This window comes from Hemitrygon akajei, chromosome 1 (assembly GCF_048418815.1).
Source record: "Hemitrygon akajei chromosome 1, sHemAka1.3, whole genome shotgun sequence".
NCBI classification, from domain to species: Eukaryota; Metazoa; Chordata; class Chondrichthyes; order Myliobatiformes; family Dasyatidae; genus Hemitrygon; species Hemitrygon akajei.
The window spans coordinates 169,601,252-169,618,814 of NC_133124.1; the positions used below are offsets into that span (position 1 = coordinate 169,601,252).

The 17,563-nt window shown below is 42.7% G+C and overlaps 1 pseudogene; it reads left to right on the forward strand.

The window, feature by feature from the left end:
* The first annotated feature begins 2,652 nt into the window (after positions 1-2,652).
* Positions 2,653-4,461, forward strand: LOC140725986 (general transcription factor II-I repeat domain-containing protein 2-like; annotated as a pseudogene).
* Positions 4,462-17,563: the final 13,102 nt, after the last annotated feature.

Here is a 17,563-nt window from a genome sequence, read left to right on the forward strand (position 1 = left end):
TATACTTAGTGTCGAAAGGACAGGCAGTGTGGCACTGTAGTAAGAGATGGAATTACATCTTCAGAAACTGGTGACATGGGGTCAGAGAGGGTTGAATCTTTGTATGTGAAGTTAAAATACTGCAAGGATAAAATAAACTATTATGGGAGGGCAGACTATCCAATCATATAAATCAGAATAAAAAACAGACAGACAAATTCAGTAATCTGGCCCGTTGATCCAGGGTTGATGTTCAAACACGATTCCCAGGGATGTTGCAAAGGAGCTCCCACCACAAGTCAGCATTCACCACCATGCCATTCTGCAATACAGGGCGATACAAATACACTCCCTTCGGATTAGGCGTTGTGTACTTAGATGCAAAATTAAACACTTCTGGAATTGCCCCTCAGAAATATGGGGATGGTATACCTGGAATAAAGTTCTCCACATTTCTGCGCCAATCAACTCACAATTCATGTGGGCAGAGTCAAATACGAGTTATCACTAAAACTGATAGCTTGGGGAAAAAAGTAACAAATCACAAGAAATAATAAAACATGCAACAAATTAAGACACAATAAACACACAACAGTTATTTTTTAAAGCACAACAAATAAGGTTACATACGGAAAACATATGAGACCAAACCCAGGCTGTACTCCTTTTCTTTAAAAACTTCGTATGGAAATGCAAAATTTAAAACCGTTGGTTAATTCCCAGTTGTGATATAGTAGCAGCAACCTGACCCGTGTGGTCACACTTCACATTTTTCTCCACAGTCCAATCATTCACACTCCGTCAATAGAACAGAGGGATGCAAATTCAATTCCCTCCGCCCCCCACCCAAAGATAATGAGGCGCGAAGGAGCTAAGCATCCCCATGATTTGCACTTCTGTCGAACGCCAAGACTCTTTGTCGGAAATCCCGAAAGGAATGTGAGGAATCTGGCAGAGGGGAAACGGATCCTTAACGGGAGAGGACGAAGAATGAATCAGCCCCCTTAACGACTTCTATACCTCCTATTCTGGCAGTTCTGCCTCCACCTGCTATATAGGAAAGTGGTGGGAAGCACACTGACTTACACTTCCGGGACCCCAGCTTTGCGCAATGCTAAGAACATTTCTTTACGGGTCATGCACTATCTACTTATCTAAATTCCGTACCTGAGTACACGCACCCTCTACTACATACTCTAAACCTTGAAATAACTGAATCGCTGTACTTACAGAATGACCATCAGCTGGTGCAATTAATGATAGCGCTAACCCTCTTATTTGGGAAGCCGTTTATAACCACATGCCCTGTCATTTCAGAAGTTAATTTAACACCCTCTGGCGGGTTATCACTCCCGGTGCATAATTCTGTGATAAGAGGTCACTGGCGTACAACGAGCCCTTCCCTCTACTGTGCTCTTTTAGCTTGGGGTTTTAAATTGGGTTCAAGGAGAGAAGGACGCCTGAATTTAACCGATGCTACTGTTCAAGCCCATAGTGATACACTATGCCTAGGGGTAGGAGAAACAATCTCATTGAGACAATAAGCTCCCTAAAGTCCATTTCTCTGTTAGATAGGATCACTCCTGTATCCTGCTCATCCCGACCGGCGAGACTCTCCAGGTTTCTCTCAATATCTATGCTTTAAACTGGCTAATTCATCAGCGGAAAGCTCCCATATCTATTTTATCTCGAAGGGACCTATTGTGCAATGACACACTCTCCTGATCCTCCTCTTCCCAATCTTCGGAGGAAGAAGGCGTGGACCAATGCCCCCATGGCGAGTATAGGAACGCGTGATCACTGCGCTTGCCCATACTGTTTAAGGTACGCAGGGGAGAGGGGAAGCATTTCGAGGAACAAACCGATGGTTTCAGTCTACCCTCTCGCCCTGTTTCGTCATCCAGAAATCCCCAACCCCCAGCCCCACAGTAGCATCTGCGCCCTCCCGCGTTCAAGCTCGAATTTATCAGGTCGATCTGCCAATTAGGCTGTTTCGCACCCTCTCGGTGGTCTACCTTCCTTAGCTGATAAGCTATCTCTGTGTTCTGATTTTCTAACCTTGAAGTCCAAGATATAGCCACCATCAGTGCTTCTGTCAGAATGATACTGCGCTGATTTAGGTCTCTCTACCTCATTGATAAGACACACAATCGTTTTGTGCCGGCGCCTTCCTATTGCTGCAAACAGCCAGAAACCATGCCGGCGGCAATACTTTCTCCTGGGAAACCACAACTTTTAAGGACTCAATGCGGTGTCCAATTTTCACCCCGGTAATGGTCTAACCCATATATGTCAAACTCAAGGCCCGCGGGCCAAATCCGGCCCGCGGTGGAATTATCTTTGGCCCGCGAGATAATATCTAATTACTATTAAACTGGCCCCAGTAATCGAAGCGCCTATGGCGTATGATATGGCTAATGCTGAGTTTATTCAGGTACCAGGTTTTCAGGGTTTTTAATGTTTATTCGGTTTCCCTGGTTTATTTCCTGAATATCATTAATGAATATTTTTTTTCTATTAGAGCTGGCCCGCCGGTATATTGCATGCCCCACTAATACTACAAATCCCACAATGCACTGTCAGTGCTTTGCTCGCGCTTGCCTTACTCTCTCATCAGCATCCTTATGGCGCTAGTCACGTGTGGTCAACTTTCAGCCATCCCTCACCCCAAAAATGGCTGAACGAAAGATGGACTTTGAAAACAGGGGTTTTCAAGGCAGGTGCGAGGCAGAGTATATGTTCGCAGATGTAAAGGGCAAACCTGTTTGTCTTGTGTGCGGAGACGGTGTGGCTGTAATGAAATAATATAACGTAAGACGACACTATGAAACGAAACACCACGACAAATACAAGCATCCGGACAAGAAACGGAAGCTCCAGAAGGTAGAAGAGTTGAAAAAGAAGTCTGGCGTCACAGCAGGCTATGTTCACAAAAGCCAAAACACAAAGTGAGGCTGCTGTAAACGCTAGTTTTATTGTGGCAGCAGAGATCGCTAAATTAGCCCGGCCCTTTACCGAGGGAGAATTTGTTAAAAACTGCATGATGAAGGTTTGCGACGTCGTGTGCCCAGATAAAAGGCAAGCATTTTCAAATGTGAGCCTGAGCAGAAACACCGTTGCTGACCGTGTACGTGAGCTTGCCACCAATCTACAACAACAGCTGGTGGGGAAGGGAAGAGATTTCATCGCATATTCCCTTGCTGTGGATGAGAGCAGGGACACTTCTGATACTGCCCAATTGTCAATTTTCATTCGTGGAGTGGACTCAAGTCTGTGCGTAACAGAGGAACTTTTGGGATTAAGATCAATGCATGGCACAACTACTGGAAAAGATCTCTTTGAAGAGGTATCCAGATGTGTAAATATAATGAGGCTGCCTTGGGATAAACTTGTGGGACTGACGACAGATGGAGCGCCCGCGATGTGCGGTGAAAAGAGTGGATTGGTGGGCAGGATCGGGAGAAGATGCGGGAGGAAAACGGCGCAGGTGAGCTGACAGCTTATCACTGCATCATACACCAGGAATCGTTGTGTGGCAAAGCCTTGAAAATGGAACATATAATGAGCACCATAACACGAGCAGTTAACTTCATAAGAGCCAAAGGTTTGAATCACCGCGAGTTCAAGACGTTTCTGGAGGAGTTGGGTTCAGAATATAATGATTTGCCCTATCACACAGAGGTGCGATGGTTAAGCCAAGGAAAAGTGCTGAAAAGATGTTTCGAGTTGCGTGAGGAAATCTGTCAGTTCATGGAAAGCAAAGGGAAAGACACAACAGAGCACCGGGATAAAAAGTTGCTTTGTGAAATGGCGTTTCTGTGTGACATCACGAGCCATCTCAATGCGTTCAACCTGCAGCTTCAGGGGCGGGGTCGTGTGATCACAGACATGTACGCTGCAGTGAGGGCTTTTAAAACCAAGCTGCGCCTGTGGGAGACGCAGATGCAGCAAGAAAACTTGAGCCATTTTCCGTGTTGCCAAACTATGAAAGAGCAGGTTTCTACCGCAGTGTTCCCACGTGCAAAGTTTGCTGAAAAACTTAACATACTTGGTGCCGACTTCACACGGCGATTTGCCGACTTTTAAGCCCAAAAAAGCAGGTTTGAACTGCTCAGTAATCCATTTGCAGCTGACGTGGAAAGAGCACCAACCAACATACAAATGGAGCTGATTGAACTCCAATGTAGTGACACACTCAAGGCAAAGTATGACTCGGTGGGCGCTGCACAGTTTCTACGTTTCATTCCCGACACAATGCCCCAGCTGCGTACCCAAGCTGCTCAAATGCTCTCTATGTTTGGCAGCACGTATCTGTGTGAACAACTGTTCGCTTTGATGAAGATAAACAAAACATCACACAGGAGTCGTCTTTCTGATGAACACCTTCACTCAATTCTGAGGATTTCCTCAGCTTAGAGCCTGACTCCAAACATTGATGAACTTGTATCCAAGATGAGATGCCAAGTATCTAGCTTAGACTAGTGTGAATCACAGAGTGTTGGCCTGTGGAAAAATGTTTTCATTAGAAATTACTCCGGAAAAGCTGCAGATAAAGCCATAAGAAATAAATGCAACTGATTTTTTATTTATTTAATGTTCAATTTTGTTTTTGCAGGCAATAACCTAAGCTTTGTTAGTTCCAGGTTAATATGTGTAATAAATTCATTTCAATAAGTTTTGCAATAAACGCTGAACCAGTCCGGCCCTCGACTTGTACCGATTTTTTTTATTTTGGCCCACTGTGTATTTGAGTTTGACACCCCTGGTCTAACCAATCTACCAGCATGGAGTTACCAACAATAGGTTAGCGAGACTCCCAATGCCATCAGTATTTTCCATCCAACTCGAGACTCGACATCTCTAATGCCCCTACCTTTTCCGGATTTATTCAAAGTAACCTCGTAAAGAAATGCATTTTCTGGTCAAACAACAAAATATGCTATTGGCAGCGTCACATGCAAAGTTGAAGCGGGTTCACGCGTTTGAAAAGCGAGACAGGAATACTGACCATGAATATGTAAAATATTTATTTCTTTACAACCACTAGAAAATTCGAAGACATATTTGTTCCCCCTCCCCCACAAGCTACATCTTCAGGAAAGAGACACTTAGATATGAGTGTGCGGAGAATATCTTCCCAATGGTTCCAGGGACAAAGTGAGAGAGAGCAAATCTCCTGCAGTGCTATTTTACACACAGATTATTTCAAACTGGGCACTAAGCATCCAACCAATGGGAAGGGCAGAGGCAGAATCTAAATCAGTGGCAGAATCTAAACCAATCAGCCCCCGTTGATGAAGACATGTCAACCACTAGATGGCAATGGTTTCATGTGAGAGGAGAAAGTACGTAGGTGCATGAGTGTCAACTTCGTTATTCAAAGTGTGGAGCGAAAACGGAACGAGCTGCCAGATGAAGTGGATGAGGTGTATATAGTCACATCATTTAAATACATTTGGATAAATACATGGAGACAGAGGTTATAAAGAGAAGTGCGCCAAATATAAGCATATGGTATCAGGTTAAATTCGCACGTCGGTCGAAATGGAGCAGCTGAACCGAAGGGGTTGTTTCCATGCTATATAACGTTGTGACTCTGCATTCAGGACACAATGAAACACTAATCAACATTCCGTTGTCAGAAAATGTGGCACAGAGTTTATTGTAAAGCAACAAAAGACAGAATGACCTGGCATTTTGGCATAAAGCAATGAGATAGAGTGGATAAGTAATGAGCTAACTATTGTCATTTTTGCATCAAAGGCTTCCATGCATCGATAAAGCAGCAGGTGATTGGTAGGAGGCAAAGAGTGGAAATATAGGGAAACTTTTCTGGTTTGCTGCCGGTGACTTACGGTATTCCATGAGGTCTGTGTTGGGACCGAATATTTTTACGTTATATATCAATACTTTGAATGATGGAATTGATGACTTTGTTGCAATGCTTGCAGACTATACGAAGATAAGTGGAGAGGGAGGTAGTGTTCAAGTAGAAGTGATGCTTCAGAAGAACTTGGACAGATGAGGAGACTATTCTAAAAACGTTGCAGATCGAATACTGCGTCGGAAAGTGTATGGTGATGCCCTTTTAGAAGAAGAAATGAAATGGTTGACTACTTTCTAAATGGAAAGATAAGATATCAATCAGAGCAGTGAAGAGGGAGTTGTCGTCCTATGCAAGATTCCTTGCATTTAATTTGCAGATTGAGTTTATGGTGAGAAAGGCATATTTGCTTTAGCATTCATTCCAAGAGAACTAGAATATCAAAACAAAAATATAATGTTCATATTTATAAAACACTGGTGGGGACTCTTCTAAAATATTCTGCGCACTTTTAAGACCCTTAGTTAGGAAAGAAAAGGGTACAAAGGAGGTTCAGGAATATTATTCAGGGCTTATGAAGAGTGTTTGATAGTTCTGGGCCTGTATTTACTAGAATTCATGAGAATGGAAGGAGACTTCATTGACACCTACCGAATGGTGACAGACCTTGATAGAGTAGATGTTTTCTCTTGTGGAAAAAAATAAAAGCAGAGGGTACAGCCTCTGTATAGAGGGCCATCCACTTAAAACAGAAGTGAGGTGGAATCCACTTAAAACAGAAGTGAGGTGGAGTGGTGTATCTGGAATTATTTGTCATAGGCAAATGTGGAGGTCTAGTCTATGGAGGCCTATATTTATGGAAGAGTTTGATAGATTCTTGATTGGTCAGCGAATAAAAGGATAAGCGAGGGCGGTGTGAGATTGCGGTTGAGTGAAAAAAAAATTGAATCAGCGATGACGAAATAGCGGAGCAGACTCGATGGCCTAATTCTGCTTCTATATCTTATGGTCATTTGGTTTACTCTAATTGTTCTGGAGGATAGGATAATGCCGCTAACGTAGACACAGATCCTGAAAGCTGCCCAAACCGCCAACACAGAAAAAGTGTTCTTATGAAAACAACTAGCAAATTAAAGTCGATGTTCAGTTTTCCTAGCAGCTCTAATTTTAACCAATCAAGCAAATAGAAGCAATTCTATTTCTACTATTGCATTTGTACCAAAGAGTTCCTCATTGCGATTTTCCGTAATGCATGTCCATTTCATCTGTGCATGTTCGAGAAACATTGGTTTAAAAAGTAATGAATGTGTTTGTGTGTTTTCCCACACAGACCACACCCCACCCAGCCGGCAAAATAAGTTGTGTACGAGATTTTTAATTATGGCTCGGTAGTTGAAATAATAACCAAGAGGTTCTGGCAACTGTAAAGCATATTATTGTAGGCAAATACTTAGGGCCTGATCGGGTGTATTATCTGACTTTAAAGGAAGCTAGGAAAGATGTTCTCGCAGTTATGTTCACTTTATCTTGGCAGCAATTAAAATGCTGGTAGACAGGGGATTGTCTAATGTATCACGAGGGAACGACAAAGAATGATTTAAAAAAAAGACAAGACAGAGCGATCGAGGAGATTATGACCGAAAGAAATCACAGGTAACGGTGATTTGTAAGTATATCGAAGTTTGCAGTGAGATTGAAGAAAAGTGTGGTTGAGAGGAAATAATAAATCAGTCATGATTCAATGGCAAAGCAGGCGCGATCGTCCGTTTGCTCTGATGTTTCCTCTATGTACAAACACGTGAAAATCTGCAGATGCTTGAAATCCAAGCCGTGTGCACAAAATGTTTCTGAACTTCTAATATTTATGTCACAGGTCCGAAATCAAGATGCTATTACGTATTCCGTTTACTTCTACATTACAGACAAAAACAAATAATTTACACTTTATAGCTGCGATTTCACTCTTCTCTTCTTTCTGATAATGTCTTTGGCATCAGTGAAGATTTGAAACTCTGACGACGGCGTAGATCACTTTTTCCCCATGGGGTGAAGTGTTTGATGCTTTAACTTTGGCTTCGGTTGTCCGGTGCAAATCCTGTCCCTGAAAAAATATTTGTACATTACAGATTATTCCCAGGAGAGATTACAACTCCAACAACATTCAAATAGATTGCGGATAGTGCTATTTGGAGGAACAAAGAATCTGCTAGAGGAGCTCCTTCACAACACGGAACTCTACTTGCATTCTATTTCAACTCGCCTGCCTGCACCGACTTGTCCTCATTAAGCCTCATCCATTGTTCGGGTAATTTTCACATCAAATTGAAGGATCAATGACAAATATTCTGCCGTGTAGTCTCCATCCATTGGAATGAGCATTAGGTTTACCCATTTTCAGTCATTCCTTCTTTACTTTCTACTCCACCCTTCCCTTCTGATCCTGGTCCTCCTGTTTCTATCGCCCGCCTGATTCTGTCATGAACCAAACACCATGCAGCTCTGTTCATCCACCTTCGTCCTCATCACCCTCCTTGTTGTATCAAATTACCCCACCTTCCGCCAAATAGCCCAAATGGTGTTCACTTCTCCCTTAATGGTTCGCCTTATTACCTCCTTTCCAACGCCATCTCTGGTAGCGGTTTAGTTTCCTGCTCACTCCACCCAACTGTTCAGGTAAGAACCAAAATACCACAACAGAAAGTGGAATGGTTGTGGTTAAGCATAGATACAAAGTCTACAATCATTAGCCGAGCAATTTGAGAATAATGTTCTGAGCTGCGTATATTTCAATGGACGGGCATTGTGAATGAGCTTAGGCCATGGATCAGGATGCGGAATAATGACACTGACATTCATTAGTGAGATTTAGTTACAGGAGGGGCAGGATGGACACTCAGTTTTCTGGGTGTTTTGTTGCTTTAAAAGTCGTGGAGAGAGAAAGAGTAAAGGGGGAGGGGCAGCATTACTAGTTAAGGAAAGTATCATGGCTGTGCTTGGTCAGGACAGACAGGAGAATCCATCTAGTTAGGCATTATGGGTGGAACTGAGGAATAAGGAATTTATGAACATATTCATGGAGCAATGTTATGGACTATCACAGCATCATTTAGAGGAACTTGATGTATTTGAAGGGGGTCGTGGGCTGCTGCAAAAAAAAATCTAAGGTCGATGGAACATGAGAAATGTCTGTGCTTGGCTATGCTCACACGTCAGGGTTTAGGAGCTTGAGCTATGAAAACTGATATTGTCAGAACACAGGAAACCTACAGAAAAGTTAAATAACCCTCTGCGTGTTTGGCTGCAGAGCCATAAACCATATCTGATGTTTTGGATTATAGACCCCGAACAGTACAGCAGAGGATCAGGCTATTTGGCCCACAATGCTGTCCCGAACCAGCTAAAAATCAAATCAAATAAACGGAAACATTTATCCCTCTTACCTATACAACGCCCATTTCCCTCCATCTTCCTTAGAGCCGTATGCTTGTCAAACGTCTCTTAAAAAACACCAATTTATTTGCCTCTACCGTCAGAGGACAATGTATCCCAGGCATCCAGCACTCTCTGAGTAACAAACATTCCCCTCACAGACATCTTGAACCTCCCCTCTCTCTCCTTCAATGCATGCGTTCTGGCATTAGGTATTTCAACCTTGGAGAAGTAGATACTCCCTATCTTTATAAGTCTCTCGTATTCTGGTAAACCTCTATCAGATCTCCCCTCAGATTCTGCCGTTCCAGATAAAACAACCCAGGTTAATCCAGCCTCTCATGATAGCACATGCCTTCTAAGCAAGGCAGCGTCCAATTTACTCTCTGTTCACACTTCCCAAGCCTAAACATCCTTACTATGGCAGGGCGTATAGAACTGTATGCAATTTTCCATATGTGGCCTACCAAGAGTTTTGTAAATTGCAACAAACTTCCTTGAATTTTCAACTCAATGTCTCGACTAATAAAAGTAACCATTCTGTACGCTTTCGTATCGACGTTATCGATCTGTGTAGACAGTTGCAATGAACTAATGAACTATGAATTTCGTTCCCAATATTGCTCTGCTCAACAGCACTATTAAGGAACGTATCCTTAACAGTGTACTGTAACAACGTCTTAACTTCAGTTCTTAAAAATGTCCTTTCCATTTGCTAAACCATACACCTTTGGTGTTGGTGTTGGTTTTGCTATTAATGTGAAGTGCTCTTTTCCCTCCGGACACAGCAATATGAATTTCTGCTTAAAAGTTCAACGTTTGTTTCAACTGTCCATAAAACTTTCTTCCTGAAACGTTATAGAACGTGCAAGTAGTCATTCTTTTTTAATTGAGCCATGCATATATTTTTTTTTCTTTCTGGAAAGCAATTATTTCCTCTGTGTTCTTCTTTCGTGAGCATCATACTTGATCAATGTGTTTTTTTTTTCTCATAGTGGACACACGAACCGAGACCAGAGCAAGTTCAAGTGATTCCTGCAAGTTCTTTGCTGCTGCCCTTAGGTACTTTTTCACCTCCTTCAGCATTACACGTTGTAGTTTTGGTGTGATATTTTCAGAATGCCCACTCCCTGGATAGTGGCTACACTGCTGAGTTTCCTTCATTCTCTTACAGTAGACAAATGAACACTCAGGTCTTTAGAAATTCTTTTGTAGCCTTTCACAGCTTCGGACATCTTTACAATTCTTCTTCTAGGATCCTCTGAAAGTTTGTTCGAGGTAGCAAAGCAAATCTTCCGTGAAAGAAGTGCTTACTCTGTATTTTTATAGGGCATGGTTAGAATTCAGATCTCCAATCTTATCTCATTGAATGAAGCACCTGGATCCAAGTAGCTTTTGTAGAAATTCACAGACTTTATCCAACAAACATTTCATCATTTTTTTTAGTAAATAAATGGACAAGTATAATGTTTCGTGGTATTTGTCTAATTTTGTTCTCTAGTTTTTGGGACACGTGAAGATCTGATCACATTTTGGGTAATATTTGTGCAGAACTGGAGAAAATTCTATAGGGTTCACAAACTTTCCAGCACCACTATACAGTATTTTGCGTTATGTTCCTTACCAATCTTTTACATTAACTACAACTCCACCAATCTTGGCATCATTCACAAACTTACTAACCTACCCACCTACATTTTCATCGTCATTAATGTACATCACAAACAGCAGAGGTCTCAGCTCAAATCCCTGTGGAACACTTGCAACTTCAATAAGACCCGTCAACTACCTCACTCTGTTTTCTATATGCAAGCCATTCCTGCATCCAGAAAGCCGATTCTTCGCAGACCCCAGGCCTCTTAATCTTCTCGATCAGACGCCAACGAGAGACTTACTAAACGCCTTATTAAAATCCTTTTGCACGACATCCATTGTCCACCTTAGCAATCTATCTCATCGCCTTGACCAAACCTCAATCACGTTGGTAAGGCACGACATGCCATGCACAAAACCATGCTGGTTCACCCTAATTAGGCTATGGGTTTCCAAGTGCTCATAGACCCTATCCCTAAGAAATTGTTCCAGTAATTACCCTACAGCTGAGACTGGACTCACCACTCTATAGTCCCCAGGATTTTCCCTTCTTGGATAGAGACACAATATTCTGTACTTGGAGTCCTCCAGGACCTCGCTTGTGTCTAGAAAGGCCAGGTAGATATTGGTCAAGGCAACGGCAAACTTGTCTCTTGCCTCCTTCATTAACTTGGGGTAAATCCCATCAGCCCTGGGGTCATCCCCTTTAACACTCATTAGGAGGCCCAACACTTCCTCCTTGGTGACCTGAAAAAATGATGTATTTGCACACTAGGCACTGATGTCCTAATCATCCATAGCCTTTTCTTTGGTAACTACTGAAGGAAGGTACTCATTAAGTACACTTTCGCAGCATCCGAGCAAATATTCTCCCCTTTATCTTTGAGCGGTTGCATCCTATCCTTAGTTGTCATCTTGTACTTGATGTATACATATAATGCCTAGGGATTCACCTTAATCCCGCATGCCACTGACTTTTCATGCCACACCCCCAACCCCCGGATTTCCTAATTCCCTTTTTTCGCTCTTTTCTGGCTTGTTTATAATCCTCATAAGTTTATAATCGTCGTGATTTTCGTTTGAGGATTATAAGTTTTTTTTTATGCAGAGAGTGGTCAGTGTGTGGAATGGGCTGCCGGCGGCGGTGGTGGCGGCGGAAATGATAGGATCTTTTAAGAGACTTCTGGATGGATACATGGAGCTCAGAAAAATAGAGGGCTATGGGTAAGCCTAGGTAAGTGATCGGCACAGCTTTGTGGGCCGCAGGGCCAGTATTGTGCAGTACGTTTTCTATGTTTCTATGATCTCAGCTTCGGAATCTTTACATAGTGGTCATTTTATTTCCTGACAAAATTCATCACCACTCCGGATATACAAGGCTGCCTCTTATCTTTCCATCCCCGTCTTTCCTTCGAACAGGTACATTGCACTGCTGTATTCTGACCAATTTATCTTTAAACATCCGATGCACGTCTGGTGTGGACTTGGCGGAAAAAATATGTTTCTAATTTACTCATCTTAATTCCTTCTTAGTACTTCTCATCACACAAGACTGTTCTCGGAATAGCAGAGGATTAATTCAAATTCACTCTGAGTTCTATACTTCTGATCTGTACCTCGAAGCAAGATCGCTCTACAAGTCTTGAAACAAGCCTACCTGTTGCCATTTTAACAGTTCCTTTGTCAACTCGTCTGTAAATACCGGCTGTCCTCATTTCCACAGAATACCCACAGAATTTCCCCTGAAGCTCCCAGTTGTCAATTGTATGAACGACTGTTTATTAACTTCAGTCGTTCTTTTATCTCAAATTCAATGTGGTAACGCACAAACCTGTCAGTACATAGAGCCGTTATGATCACGATGATAATCAATGCGACAGTTCCTGCTGCAACGACAATGTTCCTCAGCAGCGATCCTGAAACTGTTGCAATAAAGAGTATTTAAGTTCAATAGCACTTCACAATTCAAACGCACATTGGCATACCATACAAGAGGAACTTCGCGGGCCAGGCAACGTAGTTAGAAAGGAATAAACAGTAGATATTTCGGGCCAAGGCTGTTCATCGGGACCTGCTAAAAGGTGCCCTCCAGCACTGTGCACGCGTTACTCTGAATTTTGCAGTATCTGCAGAATCTTTTGTGTTACCACTATCCCAGTCACGACTGCAAAGGATGAGCACAACCAACACTGATGCAGTGCTTTGAACGGACCCTGAAACAAATGGAAGGAAGTTCGCGCAGGTGGCTTTCTTTGCGGAAACATCCAACCTTCAAACATGTGTTTTTAAAGCATGTGATAAAAAGCCTTTTTATAACGAAAGAAATCCTGCAACGACAATTTAGAAATGGATGCTTACTTTCTGGTGTTTGAACCCACAGATCAGCCTGCACTGTCAATTAGGAGTGTTACACTACTTTGGGCATTTTAACTATTTTCGTGTGTGCGAATAAGAAAAACAAAATTCAATGTGGCAGAGGTTACTAAAGATGAAAAGCGATACGGAAATCTTCAGATAAAGTAGCTGGTTCTCAACAAAAAGAAGACATAGAGTCATTGTCGTAATGTAATGTGGATAAGTGTTTGGGAACATTTCAAACAATCTAAAATTTATGGTACGTAGCGTGCGAGAAATTTGCAGAGCACAAGAGAGAAAGACAGTGAGAGAGCGGGAGAGGGAGAGAAAAAGAGAGACAGAGACGATCTCCCAAGTTCAGTATTGCTGATCGTTGATTCTCTGTTAGGTAACAATTACACCTCAGTCCATACCTGATGATTCGTATTGGAATGTCCCGTTACTGGTACCATGTACGTTCACCGCGACGCAGGAAATGAGTTGTCCAGCACCAGCCTGGTTACTCAGTGTTAGTGAGCTCTGCGTGACGAATTTATCCAACATGCTGCCGGTGACATGGAAATGTTTGCTCTGCCCGTGGAGGGCCTTCCCATTGACTCTCCAGATGATGGTTGCTGGTGGTTTGGCTTTGACCTCACATATACAGTTGATCCAATTCTCAAAGATGGTGCAGGTCGGGCCGGACACATTCTCGGGTTGATCTAAAGAATTAAGTCATCTGTACACATATCTTGCGCCATACAGCTCTTGAAATAAAGCCGTTTGTGACTTCATCCTCCAGTTCCTGTCTTACTAACCCTATCTCTGCGCTCCACTTTATATTGACTCGATAACATATACTCTTACAGAGTCTCAACATAAAACGTTAAAAATTCTTGCACCAACTTCACCACCTACGCCCCCGAACCCCCGCACAGATTTACCTGTACCCGCAGTGTCACCTCCCCATGAGGAATCTAATACCAGACCAAAAGGATTTTACTATCGTGAACGACTGAAGCATTGGAATATCTTCCTTGTGCTAGGCAATGTCTTATTATCTCTGGGAACTAAGAAACATTGATCCGAGGCCAATATTAGCTCAGCAATATCCATTAATTTAGATGAGTTGGCATGATATTTATTGAATCCTTTTTTTTTCACACTTCACATATTCCACACCCACCCCAACAAAACTAGATAGAATTTGCAGTGGATAATTAACCCAGAAAGAGGTTGCAATGTCATTAAGTACTTCAGATTATTTACTCCTAGGGAATGGGACAGGAAAGATCTACCCAAATAACTGTCTATTGCATATATCTGAGATTCAATGACTAAGATGTAAGCTTAATAGGGTTTCATTCAGGAGGCACGTTGAACCTGGGTTCAGTTGTGTCCTCGTGTGATCATAGTGTGGATCTCTAACGTTCCCTTTGAAACCAATCGGGTATTCGGGTGACGATCAGAATAGCAAATGCGGACGCTCAAATTCCAAAGTGAAACGGAAAATGTTGGTAATCCAGCACCCACGTCCAAAAGAGTGGAATATCTGGAGATTTCATTGCATTAAACCCTACTTTATTCACGCGGGGATGGACTTGGTGGAATGCAGGTGTACGGCTGGATTTTACTATAAATATAATGCGCAGAACTACTATTTTCCAGCATTTAAACTGAAGTTGACCGTTTTCAGATTTAGCTGGCTTCTTCATAAAAAAGCATGGGCAACGTGGAATTCTCCAAACCGATTGTAGTGGATGCCAGTCGGTGACGAGTTCGTCAGATATTTTGGGTCCTAAATTTTATTTTAGTTAGTGCGGAAAATAGTGAGAACAAGAAGGGCGGGAAGACAGAACACTTAATTCAAATTGAATCCGTGGATGCGCATGACGATAGCAAGGGCATTCTTCGTGACAAGGGATCAAGACAGGTGCATCTACGTTTTGCTGCAGAAGTATAGGTGACAATTTAAGGGAAAGACTGTTGGCAACGACGGTGTGGAAGCATCGTTCGTGTTCCATTTATTGTTATAATGTCATGGTGTTACCCAGCACGGTAAAAGGCCCATTGGTCTTATTCGCTCATGCTGAACAATTTGCTGCCCTGAGTCACACTGATTTGCATTCGTTTAGCCCACAACGCTCTATCCTTTTCAGATCCATGAAACACCCAAATATCTATTAATTGTACCCGCTGCTACCATACCCTCAGGCATCATGTTGCTGAAACACTTCATTATTTGCGTAAAGAATGTTGCCCTTAGGTGTTCGCATTAAACCTGTCCCCTCAGGCGTCCCCACGCTGAGAAAGGGATCTGCGACGATCCACTCGGTCTATAGTCATCGGAGTTTTATGTCATTCCCCCCGCCTCAAATAATCCGCTTTAGATAAAACAGAACCGCCTATCTAATCTCTCCACGTGTCGAGTCCCGTGAATCGTGTTTGCACACTCCTTAACTTAATCAGAGGTTCCCTGTACTATGGCGAAAAAAATGCACAGCATGAACCAATTTTATCAAATTGTCACCTATGCATTCAAAAATTAAGTAATTTGATATTCGCCAGAGGGGCATTATATGCAAGAGACCTCAGAAAATCCGTTTGCAAGCCTATGGCAAAGAGAGGACAATAGCTCCTTGGGTATTAAGAAATCGTGGTCGGTGTGTGGGAGAAAAAATTGCTGCGGTCGGAGACCAGTCATGACAGTGTAGGCAAACTGTGCGGTCACGGGGCAATTGGTCCGGTTCTGATTCACCGCATTGTTTCATTCCTAATGCTTGATTTTGGAACACTCATCGGCTAATGTGCCTACACTGATACAACATAAAAATAGTCAAGGGCAGTGGCAAAGCCCTAGAGCAGCCCAGTACATAACAATATTCAGACCAATTATAGAAGCTCAACAATAGGCGCATTCCGTCGCGAAATCACTGTTTGCATTAATCTGTGATTGTCAGAAACCATGGAAAGATCAATGCCACACCGAGAGAATCTCCACGTCAATCAGATTAATGTACTAGAGCAAGCAGCTTGGCAGATTAATACAGGGTCCACTCCGACATCTGAATATAAACCTAATCCCCGCAATCATCACTTCAGACTGCATATACCCGCCCCCTTAAGCCATAAGACCATAAAATCATAGAGGAACCGTAAAGGAAATAATAATTATTTAAAGAAAGCCGCAGGTGAATTCTTGTTCACCATTATTGACTATAGCTTTCAAAAGTACTCACGGAGAACATCCAGCGTAAAATATGCCGTATTTCTCCCACTGGAACCATCCGTTCTAAATTCACAACCAATACGTTTACCGTCATGGTTCAGTGACGGAGTGAATGTGAATCTGGTGGAGACATTCTGAGGATTCTGAATAATGTAGCCGTTTTCTTTAGAACCTTGAATAATTGCCATCAGTTCTTCGTCTGCAATCCATTTTAGCTTGAGTTGGGCGGATGGACAACTGTGATTTAGTGAGCAGATCAGGTAGCTCATTCGCCCAGCGACGACGTCTTCAGGTACTGATATCTGTGGTTCATCTGCTAATAAAGGTGATTGATATATCATGGAAATATTTAAAATTCAAAAATAAAATAATTCGAAGAGTCCTGTCTCACTCCTCGGTAGGACAGATTTGCACCGTCAATATGAACACAATGTAATAAAATCACAATCGCGTGTTTTCAGCGTTTCCCGGCGACCCGATCAAGTCACCATTCAATAGCAATGGCAAATGAAAGTAAGAAAGGGACAAGCGGTTCGGCAATTATTGTAGTGGACTACTGTTAGAGTGTTGTGGCTTTGGCTCCCGGGTTTCAACAAGAAGAGGTCTCTAAGTACATTGTTATAGCGGTGATAATGGCTCCAGGAGCTGTATTATCTTTTATAGGTTTGTAACCGGCACTTTGGGAGACGTCCAGCCTCCCGGGTTGTCAGACCTGCACCAGATGCCCTTATGCTGCTCATAGCAAATCTCAAGAATTTAGAGCAACAGCTCGACGACCTTCAGCACATAGGGGAAACTGAGAAGACCATCGTTATGAGCTACAGTATATGGAGATAATCAGTGCTAAATTGCAAAACTCAGCTAACTGTGTGACTGTCCGGAGCAGAAAAAGAACTGGGCAGCAAGTTCAGAGTGCCCCTGTGGACGTTCCCCTCAATATTCAATATACCGCTTTGGATAACGTTTGGAGAACAATCTATCAGGGTGAAGCCTCAGCGACAGGTTTTCCAGCTCGAAGCCTGCAGTGGCTCAGAAAGAAAAGGGGATAAAGGGATTACGGAAGTGCTAAGAGATTCCACAGATAAAGGAATAAACACGAGATTCTGAGGAAGCCATTAGCACACCCGGAAGGGTTGCCTCACAAGTGCCAGTGTCAAGGACATGCCCGGTCATGT